General features: G+C 43.9%; 1 protein-coding gene across 1 annotated transcript in view; it reads right to left on the reverse strand.

Annotated features, from left to right (window-relative positions):
• The window catches only part of LOC117438254 (transcription factor RFX3-like), a 158,279-nt gene extending 153,836 nt beyond the window's left edge, over positions 1 to 4,443 (reverse strand). The window contains exon 1 of the mRNA XM_034073773.1: positions 4,252 to 4,443. The gene's annotated coding sequence lies outside the window, so the exon portion shown is untranslated. The remainder of the gene's footprint in view (positions 1 to 4,251) is intronic.
• Between the last annotated feature and the right edge of the window lie 15,648 nt (positions 4,444 to 20,091).

The following is a 20,091-nucleotide window of genomic DNA, read 5'->3' on the forward strand; positions in this document are numbered from 1 at the left end:
CCAACTGTGTACTGGGATGCATCAAAAGAAGCATGACCAGCAGGTCCAAGGAGGCAATCCTGCCCCTCTCCTGAGATCCCACTTGGAATACTGTGTACTGTTCTGGGGCCCCCAAACCAAGAGGAAGGGCCACGAAGATGACCAGAGGGCTGGAATGTCCCTCCAATGGAGACAGGATGAGAGAGTTGTGGTTGTTCAGCTTGGAAAAGCGAAGGCTCCAGGGAGATCTTCTAGCAGCTTTCCAGTACCTAAAGGGGGCCTACAAGAAGTCTAGATAGGGACTTTTTAAAAGGGCAGGTAATGACAGAAGAAGGGGGGAATGTTTTTAAAACTGAAAAAGGGGAGATTTAGATTAGTAAAAATTCTTTGTTATGAGCCTGGTGAGACACTGGAACAGGTTTCCTAAAGAAGCTGTGGCTGCCCCAACCCTGGAAGTGTTCAAGGACAAGTTGGATGGGGCTTTGAGCAACCTGGTCTAATGGAAGGTGTCCCTGCCTAAGGCAGAGTGGTTGAAACTAGATGATCTTTATGGTCCCTTCCAACCCAAACCATTCTATGACTCTATGATCTCTTGCACTTTTAGGATTTAGTCTTGTAAAGAACACAGTAACAATTTGGAGTCCAGAATCAAGCACCCATTTCCATCAACACAGGCAAAGAGATAACTATAAAGACTTAAAAAGTACAGTAATTTCTACCTTTAATTACTTTCAAGGACAGATCACTGCAACATTAAAAGCTAACCTATTGATTATGATCTCAAAAGTGATGGAAAACAGCTTGAAAAACTGTCTAAAATATTATATCTACACAGCTACAGTTAAAGACATCTAGATATATTATACTGTAAAAATTTCTGCACTTAAAAACTAGCTATTGATTGTCTGAACTATATTTTACAGCCTTGGTATTTGCCAGATCTAGTTTCTACTGAGAGCAAGTGTTTTCCTCTGTGTTGCTCAAGGATATACTAGAGGCAGGAGGGACTTCAGCAAAGAGAAATAGCCAGTGCTGTCCAACTTCAGTTGTTCCATAAGTAACCCTTTACTGGTACCATAAGATAGACCCTTGAATGTAACTAAAGTAACTGAAACTTCTGCAGACATATAGGGGCTTTTATATAAAACGGGATAGAGCTTTGATCTCTTTGGTGAGAGAGCTTGGTTGACAAAGTATTCCCCACATGAAAAAATTCAACCAGAACCAGACCCTACCGAGATTAAACCATCACTCCCCCCTCATCTGATAGACTAGCATACCTCTACAGTACAAACTGTCCAAGTTCAATGCTCCCTTTAGTCTTTTACACTCAAATCCCTTCTCCTTCCCTCACTCCTCAGCATCAAACTTTTAAGTACTTGATACAAGTACATAGAACAGGGTTTGACACATATGCAGATGCTCACTCTATCTGAACAGCTGCTTAACATTTACACAATAAAGATCTACCCACAGTGAAATGGATATTGCCATTGACAGTTACAATTTTTGAACATTTTCCAGCATACATATGCTTTAGTTTTGGTGTATCTTCACTAAATTTATTCTTTTTCTGGCTAGGCATAGTGTCAGTCACCCAGAACTTTCAGGAAAATTAACTTCTCTGCAATTCCAAGAATGGGCATGTTAAAATAAAATAATAAATTAAAACCCCTCAATCACCTGTATTTAAATGTATACATATATACATAAAATATAACACATATATATTAACACAGATACTAAAAAAAAAAAACCCAAACAAACAAAACCACAAAACCCATACATAAATCAATCAGCTACACCAATATTAGGTTTTAGTAAATCCCCGATTTTTTTTAATGATAAAACAGTGATGTCAAACCAGGTACAGCAGCACTACTATATCAGAAAGGGGGCAGGCTTTAATATGTTCTGCAAAAACCCAAGCAAATATTAACTAAACACACTTAGAGATAGTTACTAAATTATCTAAAAGATAAGCTTACAACTCAGATTCTCCTACTTGACAGAAAGGCTAATTCCTCAACATGATTATTTTCACAATATGTTTGAAGATGTTTTAACCAATCTTCAGGTTGCTGGTGTGAAACTGCTGAATGAGCATTCTTCCTAGTAATTTGCAATTGGCTGAAGAAGTCGTATTAAAAATAAATTTTAAATGTCAATTTTGTCTATATTGAGATGAAGCAGATAATGTTTACACCCCAGAAGAAAACTGATTAACAAAAGAGTAACTGTAGGCTATCCCTAAAGCTCAGCTGGATATACTTCAGAGATGTCTGATATACAATGCTTCCCAGCCTTGCCGTGTCCAACTACCCCCAAGTAAACTGTGAAACATTAAATTATGTGGAAGCAAAACATCTAACAAGGAAAAGAAAAGTGGAGAGGAAACAGCAAAAAGGAACCATATTGAGATTAATAAAGATTGAAAATAAGTGCCAGCAAATACAGGAAAAAAAATATAAAATATACACAGAGAGACAAAACTATCAGCAATAATAAAAAAAGCAAAGTATGACTAAAACATAAATTGCAAAAGCAAAGAAAATATTGACACAAAAAAGATTTAAAGACTGATATTTTAATTTATCTAAATAAGCAAAATGTTCCAATGATGTTATTTAGCTTCCCCCATTATCTGAATTCCAAATATCCCTTTAAAATCCTAGTATCCTGTCTTCCATCTCACAGACTTGCATCTGCATGTTATTAAACAGCAATTCTAAAAAATCAATAATTATTTTCCTAATACAACATTAATTTATAGTTAGTTCAAAATTAGGTTAAATTCAAAAGGACTGAAAATGTGATAAAAAAAAGGAATCACCAAAGATTAAAATATCCCTGATTTGTGCCATGTAAGTATAGGTGTAAGAGGCAACTAAAAATTTCATCATGGCACTAAACGTTAGAGAGAGAAATGAGAGTAAATCCAAGTAAAGCGATTACACAGGAAATACATATAGGATTTATATTAAGAATCAGTGGGAAAAAAAAAAACCCAAAACACTGACTAAAGAGTTGTGAAGAACTAGACAGTTACACCGTTATCAGTGGTTTTCTTCTAAGTTATTTTAAAAATAGGCTAAAACCCACATTAGATACATTCTGTCATTATTTTTCTACATAGCACTTATATTAGGTAGCAGAAAGAAACTACGTTCATAAGATAGCATGTGCAAGAGGTTCACTTCCTAACACAGTATAAGCTAGGGTTAATAGACTACAAAACTATTTTAGAACATCTACTAGGATAATACAACTTGATACAGAAACTAAATGACAACAGGAAACTACATAAATCAACAACATGGCATGGTTGGTCCACTTTAATTAAGACAACATACACAAGTACATAGCTCTTTTTCCTATGTAACTATACATTAAAGACTTCTTTAGCTCTTCACAAACATTTTTTTTTTCTAAGAAAGACAAAAACGCAGGATTATGTGTTCTAAATATGCACAGTTTCTTTGACTTTATTGAAAACTCAGTGGTTTCTATACTAGCAGGTTAAAATCTACAAGTAATATGAGCTGGAGTATTCAAAAAGGCTCTGAATCAGTGCATGGAAAATAATACAATCAAATATTCCATGTAGAACAATTATGCTTTTAAAATAAAATCAAAATGTTAGTTGATGAGAACACGAAGTTAGGTATTCAGAAGAACAACCATGCAATTCTAAAATTAAATTACACTTGCAACCAGACAGCTTGGTTTACGGAAATAACAGCTAATTTCACTGAAGGACTTTATATAGTACCAATTAGCCTTTCAATCTCTACTATTAACTACTAATCACACTTTCAAGCCAGTTTTAAAGGATCTTTAATCCTTCTGCTATGCTGCCCACTGGCCTTTCCTATTGATATACAAGATACTTAGGAACATTACAAATACTGACTGCAGCATGTCGGATAAAAACTGCTGGGGAAAAAAAATACCCTTCATAATAAACAACTACAGGGCAATTTACATAATTTCTTCCTCTTTGGAAATAATGTCTCTTCCCATATTATAACACGGGAATGAAGAAAAGCTGAGAAAGAGAAAGTGCTAGAGACTTCTGACGCCTGACGTCTGACGTCTCCCGTCTCCGTCTCCCTCTCCCTCCCTCCTCCCCCCTCAATCAATAGTGAAGCCCAATGGAGCAGTCCCAGCCTGGATGCTGCAAGGAGGGAGGAGGTAAAGGTTGGGGTGGAGGAAAAAGGAGAAGAAAGGGAAAGGCGGGATTGCAAGCCCGTACAGAACAGTTACATTCACCTGAACCGTGGAAAGCTGTGTTGTTGTTCTTGCTGATGATGGGTGTTTTAGATGACGATGAGGAAGGAGATGGAAGCCAGCGGAAGAGCGGTTGTTGTTGATGAGTAACAGTCACCAGGACTACGGTGACTGGTACTTGATTCACAAAGCAACTGTTGCTATAGCACACAAAAGAGAGCAAGCGAGAGAGGAGGAGGCAATGACCTAGCCGAAGAGACCCGGAAGAGGTAGGGCCTTCTGTATGACGGATAGCTTCTAGGGCTGGAGGGGAGGGGGGTGCGTTTCCTCAAGAGGGAAAAAAAAGGCTGGGAGGGACATTAACTCCATCTCGCTAAGGGCGTGCGAGGAAGTATTCTATCTCCAATAAGCAAAGTAGCAATAATATGACAATGGACTATCCATGGATGTAAGATCACACTACATCAGAGCAGGCAGGGGGAAGGAACCTATAATAGTGGCTGATTGTTCAAATGGAACAACTACCAGGCTAAATCCCAAGTGAGAGGGAGGAGAGAAGAGGGGGTGTGGTCATATCAACATATCTGTCCCCTGCATAGATCATGCTCACTGCCGTCCTGACATCACATCCTATTAGTGACTAAGATAAAGGGGGGTTTTGTGCAGGGATCTCCGTTCAGTGGCTTGCTTTGCTTTTCTACCCTGCTTGCATCCTGCTACTTGTGAGCAGTTTAGAGTGAACAGGAAGTTCTGCTTTGTGGTCACTGCTTCTCACCGTTTTCGACTACTTTTTCCATCAGAAAATGGCAGTGAAGAGCTGCTGATGGATGGGGTATTTGTTAAATTAATAAATACTGCCATTTAAAGTAGGCAAGACTGTGACTGCAGCTGTACTGCCCTCATTGGCAAAGCTGAACATTTTCTGTAACTGCTGTATACAGTTGGCCTGGTGGACTTGGCACATATGCAACCAGAATGTGCATTATTACCAGCTGCCTTGTGTCAACCTTTCCCTCCAGCGATGTTCCTCATAGACCCCCTACCTATCCCCACATATGCCTTGCCTTAGAATGCAACCTGCTTCACTTCTATTCCTTCCCTGAACACACTTCAATCTGCATGCTGCCACCAGCACAATGCTCTTTAATTTCCTTTCTTCATCCTGTTTTCCCCTAATCTCCCATATCAGCAGTGGTTCTCTGGTCCTCTAGGGTCATGGGGCTACAAGGTGTTACGGATGACTGCTTGTTTTATGGTGTGGTGGGTTGACCCAGGCTGGACTCCAAGTGCCCCCTGAGCCACTCTATCACTCCACCTCCTCAACTGGACAGGGGAGAGAAAATACAATGAAAGGCTTGTGGGCTGAGATAAGGACAGGAAGAGATCATTCACCAGTTACCATCACAGGCAAAACAGACTCAACTTGGAGAAATTAGTTTAATTTATTGCCAATCAAATCAGAGTAGGATAATAAGAAATAAAACCAAATCATACAAACACATTCCCCCCACCCCTCCCTTCTTCCCAGACTTAACTTTACTTGCAAATTCTCTACGTCCTCCCCCCAAGTGGCACAGTGGGACAAGGAATGGGGGTTGCAGTGACTTAATCTTACACATTCAGAGACACATTGTCTCTGCTGCTCCTTCCTCCTGAAGGGCAGGACTCCTCACACTCTTCCCCTGTTCCAGCATGGGGTCCCTCCCATGGAAGACAGTCTTCCAGGAACTTGTCTGATTTACAGAACAGAACTTCATAACTCACAAAGAGTTATAAAGCAGTTATGTTTATTGCAGCGCTGGGTGTTAGGGGGATCGCTCCTCCTAACTCGCACACTGAGAGCTCAACAAGCTGGATATTTATTATACACAAACATACATATTCATTAGGTTCCCGAGGGTTCAGTGGGGATATTATAATTAGTTTAGATACTTACTATCATAAGTCTCCTTTCTTTTGGCGCTTGGGCACTGCCCTCCAATGGTCGTGGGCAGGGGTCTTCAAGATGAAGTAAGTAGTCTTCCTCAAGGTGCACTTTTCACCCTTGGCACAGTTTCCCCAGCTGGCAACCTCAAGGCTTATAGAAACTAGTTGAAACAAATTCCTGTCAGACATTCATCTTCTTGAGGGAAAAGGGTCTCTGATGTTAAAAAATGTGTTTTGGCTACCTATTCTATTCTGGGTTATAGCTTAACTGGCAAGAACAAGAACATACCTATTCCCTATTCTAAGTTAAGACAATGTATAGTTTGAAGAAAACTCTTAACTCTTTCCTTGGTCCGTTACTATTCCTCGCATCATCTCCAACGTGAGCTCCTTTCCCATGGACTGCAATTCTTCATGAACTGCTCCAGCATGGGTCCTCCCCATGGAGTGCAGTCTTTCAGGAACAGACTGCTCCAGTGTGGGTCCCCCACGAGGTCATAAGTCCTGCCAGCAAACCTGCTCCATCCTGGGCTCCTCTCTCCATGGGTCCACAGGTCCTGCCAGGAGCCTGCTGCAGCATGGGCTTCCCACAGTATCACAGCTTCCTTTGGACATCACCTGCTCCAGAATGGGGTCCTCCACAGGCTGCAGGTGGATAACTGCTACACTGTGGATCTCCATGGGCTGAAGGGGCACAGCCTGCCTCACCATGGTCTTCACCATGGGCTGCAGGGGAAACTCTGTTCCAGTGCCTCTAGCTCCTCCTCCTCTCCCTCCCTCCTTCTTCCCTGACCTTAGTGTCTGCATAGTTGTTTCTCTCACATATTCTCACTCATCTCTCCAGCTACAATTTCTCCTATGCAGTAACCTTTCCCCCTTCTTAAATATGTTATCACAGAGGTGGTACCACCATCCCCGATTGGCTTGGCCAGCAGTGAGTCCATTTTGGAGCCAGCTGTCATTGGCTCTATCATACACAGGGGAAGCTTCCAGCAGCTTCTCACAGATGCCACCCCTGTAGCTCCCCCTGCCCCCCACTACCAAAACCTTGTCACTTAAGCCCAGCACAAGGGATGTTGTCTATTGGAGGCAATACACAATGTGAGAATTTACACAGCATCATACCTATTTTTCTGCAATGCATCAACATCTAATGGCCACTGTGATACCATATATCCCTGTAATCCTAATACATGCAAACCTGCAGCTCATTTATACCTTCTGTAACATCTAAAATTACTGTATACTTGTATTCCCATTCTACCATTTACATAACCAATAATATTTGGATCTAATACATATACTGGTCATAGCCAGCATAGGCTCACAAGGGGAAAGTCCTGCTTAACTAACTTAATTTCCTTTTATGACAAGGTCACCCTTCTAGTTGACCAAGGGAAACAAGTAAAGGGGAGGTATTTTAGCAAAGCTTTTGATACTGTCTCTCACAGTATCCTTCTGGACAAAATGTCCAGCACACAGCTAGGCCAGTCCATAAAACATTGTGTGAACAATTGGCTGATGGAATCATAGAATCACCTAGGTTGGAAAAGACCTTTAAGATCATCAAGTCTAACCTTCACCCCAGGACTGCCAAGTCCACCACTAAACCATGTCACTGGGGGCCTCATCTACATGGCCTTTGAATACTTCCAGGGACAGTGATTCCACCACTTCCCTGGGAAACCTATTCCAATGCCTAACCACCCTTTCAGGGAATAAATTGTTCCTAATATCCAATCTAAACCTCACCTGGCACAGCTTGAGGCCATTACTTCTTGTCCTATCAATTGTTACTTGGGAGAAGAGACCAACCCCCACCTCACTACAACCTCTTTTCAGGTAATTGTGGAGAGCAATAAGGTGTGTCCCCCCCCAGCCTTCTCTTCTCCAGACTAAACAATCCCAGTTCCCTCAGCTGGTCCTCATCAGACTTGTTCACCAGACCATTCACCAGCTGTGTTGGTCTTTTCTGGAACCATTCCAGCATCTCAGTGTCTCTCTTGTAGTGAAGGACATAGACGTGAACACAGTATTCAAGATGTGGCCTCACCAGTGCTGAGAACAGGGTGATCACTTCCCTAGACCTGCTGGCCACACTATTGCTAACACAAGCCAGGATGCTGATGGCCTTGTCTGCTTGGGCACAAGATGACTCATATTTAGCTGGCCATCAATGAGCATCCCGAGGTCCTTTTACACTGAGCAACTTTCCAGGTGATGTGTTGGGTTCAAAGTTATAGTAAATGGAGTTAATTAAAGCTGGTGACCAGCGGGGTTCCCCAAGGCTCAATTTTAAGGCCACACATCTTTTTTCCTTTACACATCATGCAACCAGTGCTACATGGAGTATGTGGGCTGCATTAATTACACAACGAGCTCAAATAGGAAATCGCAGTGATCCAGGAATTGTAGAAGTCATCATGGACTGGCCAAAGGGCAAAGATTTTGGAATGTCACCAGAGGAGATGATGTGTGCTGAAAAGGCCCCACCATATAATACTGTCAGAAAGTGAAAAGCAATATGCCTTGGTTACTTGTGGGTCCTGCCGTATTGTGGGAGAGCATCGGAGACGGAAGGCAGCTGTATGGAGTCCCCTATGACAAGGTACGGAGAAGAGGAGACTGAGGGGTGACCTCATCAATGTTTACAAATATATAAAGGGTGGGTGTCAGGATGATGGAGCTAGGTTTTTTTCAGTGATATCCAGTGATAGGACAAGGGGCAATGGGTGTAAACTGGAGCATAGGAGGTTCCATGTGAACATCAGGAAGAACTTCTTTACTGTGAGTGACAGAGCACTGGAACAGGTTGCCCAGGGGGGTTGTGGAGTCTCCTACGTTGCAGATATTCAGGGCCCGCCTGGACAAGTTCCTATGTGATGTACTCTAGGTTACCCTGCCCTTGCAGGGGGGTTGGACTAGATGATCATTCGAGGTCCCTTCCAACCCTTGGGATTCTCTAATGGAATTGTGAAAGTATATAAACCTGTAACAATTACTAATCATTTGCGCCTCTGGCTACGGTCATGAGCCCAGCGCTGTTTGCTTTTGCTTTATTGACGTTGTCCCTTAATAAAACCTTGTTATCTTGTGTGGAGAAGTGAATTCGTATTTTACAAGGTCAAGCACGGCACTTCTCCTCGTCAGCTCCTCTATTGCTTGCAGAAGGAAGTTGTCTTCCACACAATCGAGAAACCTCCTGGATTGCTTGTGCCTGGCCGTACCGTCGCCCCAACAGATGTCAGGGTGGTTGAAGTCCCCCATGAGAACAAGGGCCTGTGAGCGTGAGGCTTTTCCTATTTGTCTGTAGAGTTCTTCATCCACAGGTTCCTCTTGATCAGGCAGTTTGTAACAGATCCCCACAGTAATGTCTCCCATCACTGTTTTCCCCTTAACCCTGACGCACAAACTTTCTGTTAACTGCTCAGCAGTCACCAGAGTTCCATACTCTCCAGCCTATCCCTAACATAAAGGGCAACTCCCTCTCCCCTCCTAACGGGCCTGTCTTTTCTAAAAAGCCTGTAACCTTCCATTCCAACACTCCAGTCATATTAGCCATCCCACCATATTTCTGTGATGCCTATTTTATCATAGCCTCGTATATGTGCCCATGCCTCTAATTCCTCTGGTTTGTTCCCCATGCTGCGGGCATTTCATGATGGACAGGGGTGGAGCAGTTGATGTCATCTACCTGGACTTGTGCAAAGCGTTCGACACTGTCCCACATGACATCCTTGTCTCTAAATTGGAGAGACATCAATTTGATAGGTGGACCACTCGGTGGATAAAGAACTGGCTGGATGGCCGCACGCAAAGAGTTGTGGTCAACAGTTCAATGGCCAGCTAGGAAACCAGTAACGAGTGGTGTCCCTCAGAGATTGGTGTTGGGACTGGTCTTGTTTAACATCTTTGTTGCTGACATGGACAGTGGGATTGAGTGTGCCCTCAGCAAGTTTGCCGATGACACCAAGCTGTGTGGTTCGGTTGATACGCTGGAGGGAAGGAATGCCATTCAGAGGGACCTTGACACGCTTGTGAGGTGGGCTGATGCCAACCCCATGAAATTTAACCATGCCAAGTGCAAGGTCCTCCACCTGTGTCGGAGCAATCCCAGGCACAGCTACAGGTTGGGCAAAAAAAGGAAATTCAGAGCAGCCCTGCAGAGATGGACTTGGGGGTGTTGGTCAATGAGAAAATGAACATGAGCCAGCAGTGTGCGCTTGCAGCCCAGAAAGTCAACCGTATTCTGGGCTGCATCAAAAGGAGCATGACAAGCAGGTCAAAGGAGGTCATCCTGCCACTCTGCTCTCATGAGACCTCCCTTGGAGTACGGTGTGCAGTTCTGGTGTCGTCAACATAAAAAGGACATGGAGCTGTTAGAACAAGTCCAGAGGAGGGCCACGAGGATGATCAGGGGACTGGAGCACCTTCCATATGAAGACAGGCTGAGAAAGTTGGGGCTGTTCAGCCTGGAGAAGAGAAGGCTGCATGGAGACCTCATAGGAGCCTTCCAGTATCTGAAGGGGGCCTACAGGGATGCTGGGGAGGGACTATTCATTAGGGACTGTAGTGATAGGACAAGGGGTAACGGGTTGAAACTTAAACAGCAGAGGTTTAGATTGGATATAAGGAAGAAATTCTTTCCTGTTAGGGTGGTGAGGTACTGGAATGGGTTGGCCAGGGAGGTAGTGAATGCTCCATCCCTGGCAGTGTTCAAGAGCAGGTTGGATGAAGCCTTGGGTGATATGGTTTAGTGTGAGGTGTCCCTGTCCATTGCAGGGGGGTTGGAACTAGATGATCTTAAGGTCCTTTCCAACCCTAACTATTCTATGATTCTATATCTGTTCCCTATACTAAGTTAAGACAATCAAGACATAGTTTCAAAAAAATTTCTTAACCCTTTGCTTAGTCCGTTACTATTCTTTACATCAACTCCCTGTGTCGTAGAATCATTTTGGTTGGAAAAGACCCTTAAGATAATGAAGTCCAACCATTAATTTAACACTACCAAGTCCACCTCCAGGCCATGTCCCTAAGCACTACTGGTAGTTTGCATGAACACATCAGTTTACTCAAATTAGTTGCTCCCCTCCATCCTCCATATAGCTTATTGTGGTCTGAAGTTTGCAGGGGTTGCTTGGTAGCCTCTGGTTTTGAAAGCAGGTATGTGCTTTCTAAACTGAATGTTGTCCTTTTTGGGATTCAACAGTGGCAATTTTTTTTCTGCATTACGTCTGTTATAGATCCTGTTATGCTTGCAAATAGCTGAAGTGCTGGGCATTTGTGGCACAGAAGCATAGCAAGCCTTGGCTTATAATCATAAATTGTCATTCAGAGGCCGTTAAGAGGCAGGCTGCAATGGCAAGGTGTAAACGCCTGACTATCGATCACACACTTGCACAGGATGTAACACAAGATCCAGTACTAAGGTGTGCTTTGTAGCATGCAGGGGAGGTGGTTGGAATGGTATAGGGCAGAAGAGACCTTGAAGAGTCTGATATGCTTTCCCTCCCTGGAGGGCATATGAGACATTGTATAACAGACAAAATTGCAGGTTTCTTGCTTGCTTGTAGTCCTGTGTCTATAAAGTCAAGCAGCTTTTTATTGCTAAGTGTGGTTTATCTGCTTCTGTAGTATGTGCATACTGCAGTTGTGGAGATCCCTTGGGGTTTTACCTTTGGTTTTCTTTCTAACATAAATTCCAGTCTTCAAAAAAACAACTAAAGAAGACAATGAAAACCAAGATGGCAAAATGGATCAGTTGTATTTTAGATTGGACCTTCTGCTACAATCTTCAGAGCATGTAGTTGAATTTCAGCTAATTCTACTCATTTCCTACCAGTTTTATGTGAGCATTTTTAGTTTTGTTTTAACATTTAGACCCAATGTAATATTCCAGTAGTGGTTATGCAAAGCATGGAAGAACCTTTTCATATTTGAAATTACTATCTGAAAGATTTATTAACAAATGATTTATTTTCTCCTCCTCTGCTGGGTTATTCTTAGTCTTGCTCCGTTGCATCTTTGGATATGTTTTGTGTGTCTTGGTTTTGGTTTGGTTTCATTTTGGGTTTTGGTGTGTGATGTAGAAAACATTCTTAAACCTACAAGGCACAGAATAAAGGCCTGACAGTCCTAAATTTGTGCTGGAGTGTGATTAGTATCACAGTTCCAATATTCATAGCACCTTTGTTTTACAGGAAATAACATTTTCCTTCAGATTGAGTGGTTGATAAGGGCAAAGGAACTTTCTTGTTTGGTCTTTACTGTCTGAGTATTTTAAAATGTGTCTCCAATGAATGTGTTTAGTTATCTTGCTGCTTTTCACATGTCAAGTCAAATCTTTGTCATTAGCCACAGATTGTTGCACTTCACTGAATTTCTGTGGGACTGATTGGTTTATAAAGTTAAGTAACTCCCAACTAAGGTAGCTAATTAAAAAAATTAATTAATATTTCTTATTTGGTGTTCCCTTGTTGTAATGTGACAGTCTGAAACCATTAGGGTTTTGATTGTGCTTTTGATTGTGTTGTGACCATGATCTATTTGGTCAATCGATCCGTCTACGTCTCTCTGCACAAACAAGCACTCCTTCCCCTCCTGAGCTCCAGGCGAGACCTCTTGATCAGGCGGTCATCCCCCTCGCCTGTCCGCACGAACTGCCATGCAAACTGCCTCAACCCGCTCTGTTTGCCTGCTCTGTCGCACAAACTGCCTCGACCCACACTGTTTGCCTGCTCTGTAGCGCAAACTGCCTCAGCCTGCTCTGTTCACCGTGCTCCTGGTCGCGCTCCCTGGGCAGGATTTTTACCACTCACAGCTGGTGCCACTCCTCCTGGCTCCACCTCCGTTGAGTCAGCTCCTCGCGTGAGGTAAGCTGCCGGGTCCTGGGCAAGTCTTGTCGAGGACTTGAGGCTCCCTCAGTGGCTCTTGCTGCTCTGAGTTGAGGCTCCTAGGTGTTGATCTCCCCCCGCTCCGGTGGTGAAGGCGTCCTCTCTCGAGCTACTCACCTCAGCAAGATAGATAAAATGTGAATATAAAATGAAGTGTAAATATTAAAAAAATATATAATTATAATGCATGTTTCCAAATGTGCAGTATCACCTGCTCTGCCTTAGTGTCTAAGACTTCTGAAGCTTTTCACTTCAAGTAAATCCTGCTGCTCCTGCTTATTCACCTGTCTCCCTGAGCTTCATCCAGATGTTTTGGGTATGTGAAGTGTTGCTTCAATAAGAATAAATGACTTCAGCATGACTGCAGAACCGATTGAGCACACCCCTGTGCAGCACATTGTCTCTTAATCTTGAGACCCCACAGTAGTGTCCTGGGTTCAGCAGTAGTAGTCATTTTTCTCCTTCTTAGTAGGTGGTGCAGTGCCGTGTTTTTGACTTTCAGCCTGAGAACAGCGCTGATAACACCGATGTTTTTAGTTGTTGCTAAGTAATGTTTACTCTGACCAAGGACTTTCTGAGTCTCATGCTCTGCCAGGGAGGAGGGGAAGCCAGGAGGAGTGAGCAAGCGGCTGCGTGGTTCTGAGTTACAGGTGGGGCTTAAAACATGACAATTCTTTGCCCAATGTGGGGCACAAAGAGTTGAGATAATGACAGATCTGACCAGAGTGTGTCTAATTGTATTTGTGATAAGAATTCATTGTTTTGGAATAAGTCACTCGTCACAATGCTGATTTATTGGCTCTCAAAGTTGTTGCTCTTGATCTCGGAGTTTCAGCATGTCGTGCCTTACTTACAGCTGGTATTTGCTGTTTTAGTGTTTATTGGCTGGGGGGCTTGGGCTAAGGTTCTTGTTTCACTGTACTTTATGGTAATAGACTCATTGATCATGAAACTCATCTGGCTTGTGTTCCGCGTGTGGTCATCACCTCTATACTTTGGGAGGTATATAATGGAAGTGTTTAGCAATTACATATATTTTTCTCTCTCTCGTTGAGTGGTTCCTTGGGTATCGCTCGGCAGGTGGTGAGCAATTGTGCTCTCTTACCTTGTTATTTCCCTTATCATCATTATTATTATTGGTGGTAGCAGTAGTGGGTTTGTGTTATATCTTAGTTACTGGACTGTTCTTATCTCAACCCATGGGAGTTGCATTTTTTTGGTTCTCTCTCCCCATCCCTCTGGGAGCAGGTGGAGGAAGGAGCAGGGGTGTCGTGGTTTAAAACCCAAGCCGCACAGCTCGTTGACTCACACCCCCCCCTTGCTCCCCCAACTCCCGGAGAGTTGGGGAGGAGAATCCAAAGAATGTAGCTCCCATGGGTTGAGATAAGAACAGTTTAATAACTAAGGTATAACATAAATCACTACTACTACTAATAATAATAATGATAAAAGAAATAACGAGTGAAGAGAATACAACACCTCAGAAGCCACCAACCCATAACTCACCCCACCCTGCCCAACCGAGCACCGACCGATACCTCCTCCCACCCCCGAGAGCACTAGCCCTTCCGGGTAACCCTCGTTTTTTTACCTACTAGATGTCAATTATAAGTACTAATTACTAATCCTAGTAATAATTAGTACTAATTACTAATCCTAGGAGAGGACCACGGGTTGGAGGTCTGGAGCAGCTCTGGGACTATGCTGGAGGTATAGGGCAGTGCCAGATAGCTGCAGGGAAGGGGTGCCTGGGGTAGAGCAGAAGCTGAGCTAGGGCTGCTCACAGGCAAGCCACAGTGCACCACTCCAGCACACCACCTTCCCCTTTTGATAGCTCCAGACCACTCCAGCACAGCTCCCCCTGTCCCAGCATGCTGGCCTCCCCACCATTTGTTTCACATTGCCCAGGATATTCAGTTTTGAGGACCCCAGCTGTGGAGTCCCAGCTCACCTTCTCTTCAGTTGTGGTCACAGTTCTGGTGCCAGCAGGCAACACTTGGAAGTGGCTCTGTTGTCCCATATAGGCCCTGGCACAGCCCTCCCCCCCCAACCTGCATACCCCCTGCTCAACTGTACCATGTTGGATGTAGAAGGGCCATTGCCATCAGACTCACTGGCTGCACCTAGGGCTTTCCATCCCCAGCCTCCCAACCCACAACTGTAGGACAGGAACCATTACCATCATCCCAACCAGGGACATCTAGGGCTACCAGGGCATCAAAGTGGGCCCTGGCTCCTGAGAGCAGCTTACAAAAGAGAAAGGGAGAAGCCCTGGGGTGTACAAAAAGCAAAAAGGGGAAAAGAACAAATCAAGAGCTATGGGATGAAATTTAAAAAAACACCAGAGGATGACAGGGAAAGTGATGACTGCGAGGCACAGCCAGCCAAAAGCAGAAGGCCCAGTGGCACACAGCACCCCTATCTCCCAGCACTGTCTACACAGACCCCAGCCCTCTGCCCCAGACACATTGAGGACACCTTGGGGTGCTGTAGGCAGAGTCAGAAGCAGCCTGGGGACCTCATGCAGCCCGGGGGGGGGTAGCTGTCCCTGGGATAATGGGAAATACCACAACAGCCCCAAGTGTCCATAAATCCCCAGCAGCCCTGTGAGCAGTGCTGGAGTTCTTTGAGATGCCTCCCAGTGACCCAAAATGGTCTAAAAGACCTTGGGACCAGCTCCCACTCCCTCAGAAGCAATAGGAGGCTTCCTTCCCTTGGATACAGTCCTCATGCACCTCTTACTGAATGTAAAGGGACTGCAGGACCCACAGCCATGAGTGCAAAGAATAAAGCAATTATTTATTAATGCACCTAACACCTGGGAGTGAGTCTGCTATGGGGCAGAGAGTCATCACTGGAGCAGCGTTCATCAGTCTAATGCAGAAGAGTCAGCTCCTACTGCAGCAGTTCATGGTGTGGCAAGTCAGTGAGCAGCTGTGAGCCTCCTTCCCTGCTTTTTCTTTCAGGGATAAGATTCAGCTCTGGTATTTGAGAGGAGGACCCCTGACCTCACCCGTTCATTCTTCTGCCTTACCCCTTGACTAGGACTCTGCAAGAAACTTGCACAGCTCTCAGGCTGCCCACCACCTCAACATTCTGGCTCAGTGCATTGTGCCTGCATTATATCGAACTGAGACCTCAGATCAGGGTGCAGAGCTTAATGCAGGGTGGTTGGAAGGTTACTTTAGTAATCCTAACCAGAAGACTATTGTATGATCATGGAGCTAGTGATCCACATAACAGTTAACCTGATGAGGTGCAGGCCTGAGCTGTGCTATGCTGCACGTATAGCTTCACCTTCCAGCCTGTGCTGTGCTATGCATATCCCTTGCTAACAAAATAAACTTAGGTGGCTAACAGTAAAAAAGGAGCCTGTAGGCAGCTCTCACTTGGCACTGGTGATTAGAGAGAGCACCTACATGTCTTGATTTTAAAGTGAAGCAGCAGGTTCCCATGTGAACATCCTTTCCTCTGATGACAGAAATGACAAATAGATTTTTTTCTTCTAAGAAAATACTGTAAGAGCTCTAAAGGTCAAGATGCTAGTGGAACCTCCCTACAGAGGGGATCTGTATGATATGCCGTGCCTTGACTGAAGGTCCCTCTGGTTCTGTGCAAATCAGAGTTCCAAGCATCTGAAGGACACAGAACTATCCATCCTAACCTCTTTTTCCTTCTAGCGCTAAATTCAATGAATGGAATTTTAATCAATACCTTGTGGAGTGTGAGTGCTTTTCTGGGATCAATAATCCAAAGCTTATTATCTCAGGATTTAGACCTATTTAACAATAAGCTATAAACCCTAAACTCTAGCTGAAAAACTGCAAATCTCAGAACCCAAATTATTGCTGGGGCTTTACAACTTATCATAGAATCACAGAATAGTTTATATTGGAAAGGACCTTAAGATCATCTAGTTCCAACACCCCTGCCATGGGCAGGGATGTGTCACACTAGACCATGTCACCCAAGGCTCTAGCTGAGGTTAGTTTTAAAACCTATGCCCTGAGCAGTGAACCATAAATCCTGACTAATGAATACCAAATCCCACAAAATTAACAAGAAAACCACAAGACCTGAGTGAGAAAATCTCAGCAAGAAATTCTAAACTAAAAACTGCACAAGAAAACCTCAAAACTCTTGGTTTTACGCAAGAAAAAACAAAACATGGGAGCAAGAAAACAGTAGAGAAACCAAGTAATTTCTGCACACAGCTTAAAACACTTCATTTGTGAGTGCAGCAGAACTGTAAGACACATTGATAAGCAGATAGACTCCACAACTTGTTAAAGTTGTAAAGTAGGTATGCTTTATTCAGCGCTGAGGCTTACCATCCAGGCAACATAGGCCTCTTCTGTCTGAATGACTATTAAGATGTTGTCTACGTACTGCAGTAGCTTCCCTTCTTCCGACTGAGCCCCCCAGGACTATTAAGTCTTTTGAAAGTTGTTCTCCAAACAGGGTGGGACTGTTCTTAAAACCCTGAGGCAGCGCCATCCACGTGAGCTGGGTTTTTCACCCACTCTTAGGGCTTTCCCATTCAAATGTAAAGATTTCCTAGTTGGCTTTGTGGAGGGAGGCAAAGAAGGTATCTTTCATATCTAAAACAGTAAACCAAGTTAACTCCGGTGTCAAGCATGTTAATAGGGTATATGGATTTGCTATCACAGGGTAAAGGTCCTCAGTTACTTTGTTAACAGCTCATAAGTCCTGTACCACTTGGTATGCCCCATCAGGTTTATGAACAGGTAAAATAGGGGTGTTAAAATCAGACTGGCACTCCTTTAACAGTCCTAATTGTAGGAAATTTTCAATTACAGGGCAAATTCCTTTCCTATCTTCCTTCTTCAGGGGGTATTGTTTAATCCTGACTGGCTGTTTTCCCTCCTTGAGCTTAATCTGCATCAGGGGTGCATTTTTGGCCCTTCCAGGTATGTTCGTAGCCCTTTCTTAACTCTGAATGTGAATCTGCTGTTTGTTGCCAGTGACAGCAATCTCCTCATCCTTATCAATATCAGATAGGGCTGAGGTAGAGGGTGATCCTCTCGGAGGTACTTGTGATACATAATTTTCTAACCTATCTTCCTGGTTACTGTTTTTTAACTTTAAACATCTTTCCCCAATATCACAGGCTGAACAACATCTCTCCATCTTAACTTTCAGTTTTTTTCCCAGTCCTTCTCCAAAGCCAAAATTAAGGGATCTGGCAGAGCTATATTAATTTTGCATTCAGTCTGTCACTTTGGGTGGTTTTTTTCAAAGTGAAAAACATATCTGCATACATTACTTCATCCCATTTTCCTTGCAATCTGAAAACAACATTAATTGTAACAATGTATTATAGTTCAGAGTTTCATTTTTAGGCCATTTTTCCTGATCTTCCAAAGTATATAAAGGCTTACAATATCTTACCAAAGCTTTCTTGTTTACCAAGCCTCCAGGAGACCCACCCCCCAGTTCTTTCCAATGTGACAAAATGCAACCCAATGGGCTTTTCTTCAGAATTCCCTTGCTTTGACTGGCTTCAATTTCAAACAATCTTTTACAAATCTCTACAGCCTTTCTCTCTCAGTGTTCTGCAAATGTACTTATAAAAATATGAGAGTACCTACACACAAGTTTTATGATATTCTCAGGGGGTTCAGTAAAATAATATCTCTGGGTTCTGCAGATTAACTCTTCTGTTGCTAGATCATAGTTTCAGTTCCAACAAAATTTACACTGTCCTAGTATCCACGGCAGGTTCCCCTGTTCAAAAGTTATTATGCACCCATATGTGAGTCTATAATTCTTTGAGTGTAAAGTCCAAGTCTCAAGAATAGGACCACAAATACTAGAGATTATACTTTTCTTATACAGCCATTGGGGCGCAGAGGGAACTCTTCTTAACCCCCCAGTTAGCCACAGTTTGCTTTTGTCTACTCCTCCCCCAGCGTTTAAATCAGAAACGAGAATACGAGACAGAACAAATACGCTCCATTCATCTCCGGCCGCTCTCCTCACTGAGAACACGGAACCGTGGATAAGGATTCCATACTCGCTTCGTAGCTATGCCATGTCTCAGCCACACACAGAATTCTTGCACACAGGGATCCCATACACTCACACCCTGGTTCTGCTTACACTTCTCCTGCTTCCTATGCAGTCATTAGCAGGTCCGTCCTGGCTCCAAAAATCTGGGATGCAGTGGAGACCTAGAACTCGCCTGGTTTATGGCCACCCCATCGGCCAACAAGTCCCTGGACTTACCCGATCCACCCTGAGGATCGCTAATGGCCGCTCTATTTGTCAACGAGTCCCCAACCTGTTTGCAAGTCCTACCTGACAAGGGGAACTACACTGTGCGCCAGACGTCTCTGCGCGCCTTACCAGCAGCCCTGGGCCAAGCGTACGACTTACAGGCCCCCTAAATTACAAGCCTAAATTTCAAGCATACCATTTTTCCGCAGCTGGCACAGGTTATTGTCTGTTCCCGCAGTGAGCAGAAGAGAAGGGGAGCTCCGCCAGGCAAGCGGCCTGAGGTGCCTAGGATGTCCACCCCTCACCTGATCCTGCAGCCGAACAGACGAACAGACGTCTCCTGCTTGGCTTGCCAAATTTATGCGCGGATAGACTCCACAACTTGTTAAAGTTGTAAAGTAGGTATGCTTTATTTAGCGCTGAGGCACATGGGGGATAGCTCCTCCAAAGGCATGCGCACCTCAGTGTCGTTTCCCCTTTACATTTATCCTCTAAAGTTATACATATACATGAGGTTGCACAACACGCCTATACATATTCATGTCCTATCCTTGCTTAGTATTATAATGAGCTAAAAGGTCCTTTGCGCTTGCACAGTGCCTCCTGGTGGTCGTGGGCGAGGTTCTCAAGATGAAGTAAATGAGTCTTCCTTAAGCCTGAACTTTTCACCCCTAGTCATTACGTATGCTCCCTGGAGTCCTGGTCATTGTCCAAACCACAGAGCCAATTTCAGCCGGCCTGGGCGTCCAAAGAACGGGAACCCAGTCACGGTCCCTACCTCTTAACAGTAGCCATGTCCTCACATCTTGTTCTAGCATAC

Source organism: Melopsittacus undulatus (assembly GCF_012275295.1).
Source record: "Melopsittacus undulatus isolate bMelUnd1 chromosome W unlocalized genomic scaffold, bMelUnd1.mat.Z SUPER_W_unloc_3, whole genome shotgun sequence".
NCBI lineage: Eukaryota > Metazoa > Chordata > Aves > Psittaciformes > Psittaculidae > Melopsittacus > Melopsittacus undulatus.